The 2,007-nt window shown below is 46.4% G+C and overlaps 1 non-coding gene across 1 annotated transcript; it reads left to right on the forward strand.

Moving 5' to 3' along the window:
• Window positions 1–1,179: 1,179 nt before the first annotated feature.
• Window positions 1,180–1,370, forward strand: LOC143675419 (U2 spliceosomal RNA). Its single transcript, XR_013171643.1, has one exon. It is a non-coding gene; the product is annotated as a U2 spliceosomal RNA (small nuclear RNA).
• The last annotated feature ends 637 nt before the right edge of the window (window positions 1,371–2,007 follow it).

The following is a 2,007-nucleotide window of genomic DNA, read 5'->3' on the forward strand; positions in this document are numbered from 1 at the left end:
AACACTATGATGGACTGAGCTGTCGTTGCGTCTCCACACAAGAAAATGCTTTCCAGCCTGCTGTGCCTCTGGGGAGAGCTGTTATCTTTTGCTTGTTCCGCTGCCTTTTTTAAAAATTTATTTTCAAATCTGGGCCTCACAATAGATTATTCAACCCACAGCCAACTGAGCTGTGTCAAGTACACAGCCTCAGCCACTGCTTTGCTAGCACAGTCCCTGTCTATCCAAAGCGCTTTGGCAGTATTGCCGTGGACGGCACAAGAACCCATTTGGATTGAGATAATACTGTCCTCCAAAGTCGCTGGGACCTCGGGTCCTCTTGCAAATATGAAGAAACAAGTCAGCAGCCCCACTAATATCCACCATCATAAGAATTACCGTCTGTTTCTTAGAGCTTAATCTCCAGGTGTTTACTAACCAGAATCTTGTGTATTCCTCACTTCTACTCCTAAAGGTAGATCTTAATTGTCTGCATTTTATATACACAGAAACAGGTTCAATGTAATCAAATGGTTTGTGCAAGGTTACACAGCGAACATGCGGCAGAGCTGGAATTCAAGTTCGGCCATCAGGGACCATTGCTAAACTCTCTGGGGAGAGTCCTACCTCTGATGGGTGTCAGCATCACAGAGAAATATCTTACCCATGCTCAAGTTCAAGTCTTATAGGGTCTCTGTCCATAGCTCTCCTTTTCCACGTCCTGAGTCAGCTGGAGCAGACCAGATTCTCTTCAGAACTCTGCTCTCACCACCAGATGGTGTCCAACATATGTCTTGCAGTCCCCCACAGTGAAAGTCAGTGTTTGTGGCTATCATAGCTGGTCTTTGATACCTCTACGTAGAGGTGGCTGCCCTAGAGGTGATAGGGTGGGATCACATCTGACCCTGGTGGTCCAGGGGCCATGCTGGTGGCAGGGCAGCTAGCTCCCCTTGAAGAGTAGTGTGGGCAAAGCAAATACTCTTAAGATCTGTACCCTTCCTAAAGAAGATAACAGATGCCTTGTGAACATCTGTTGATTCTGGTCCATTGAGGCCTCTGGGAGTTTATCATGGTTCTGCCCTCTAATGATGTGCTTGGGGACCACAAATGCCTACTGTTTGGGCCAAATCTAAGTTCCCCTCTGCTGTCTGGTCCTGCTTTCAAGGATAGAGTAGATCTGCAGCAAAATACCTTCCGGAGATCACTTCTCTGCCTTTTGGCTAAGATCAAGTGTAGTATCTGTTCTCATCAGTTTAACATCTGACATGTCCTCTATCCGAGGACAATATATTAAATGGATTTTTGGAACTGGGAGATGGAATAGGAGCTTGCTCTGTCCACTCTATGCATTGACCTGGTATTGCAGTACTTCCAGGAATGGTACACCCCCCTCGGGGGAACAATAAATGTATAAAAAATCAGAAAAACAAAAAACAAAAACAAACCTTCCAGAGGGCAGAACCATGACAAACTCCCAGAGGCCTCAATGGACCAGAATCAACACATGTTCACAAGGCATCTGTTATCTTCTTTAGGAAGGGTACAGATCTTAAGAGTATTTGCTTTGCCCACACTACTCTTCAAGGGGAGCTAGCTGCCCTGCCACCAGCATGGCCCCTGGACCACCAGGGTCAGATGTGATCCCACCCTATCACCTCTAGGGCAGCCACCTGTACGTAGAGGTATCAAAGACCAGCTATGATATCCACAAACACGGACAGCTATGCCCAAAGAAGGGTGAGCTGGCCAATCTGACTTTCACTGTGGGGAACTCGAATTGAAACATACAAAGAAAAATGAGTTATTTGTAACAGGAATTGAGTCTGGTTGGATGCCCAGACAGAGGCTACATGGTGCAACAGGGACTCTGAATAAATCGATGTTATGTGCCAACAAAAACTATGACAATGAGGAAACTTGAGTAACCGGAAGCCCTGAGGAAGACCAGAGACCAGCATGAAAGCAAATTGTTGGCAGGAAGAGAAGCGAACAGACAGAGAAGCTGGCACTTAGAGGCAGCTCAGTGTG

The sequence above is a fragment of the Tamandua tetradactyla genome, chromosome 2 (genome assembly GCF_023851605.1).
Source record: "Tamandua tetradactyla isolate mTamTet1 chromosome 2, mTamTet1.pri, whole genome shotgun sequence".
NCBI classification, from domain to species: domain Eukaryota; kingdom Metazoa; phylum Chordata; class Mammalia; order Pilosa; family Myrmecophagidae; genus Tamandua; species Tamandua tetradactyla.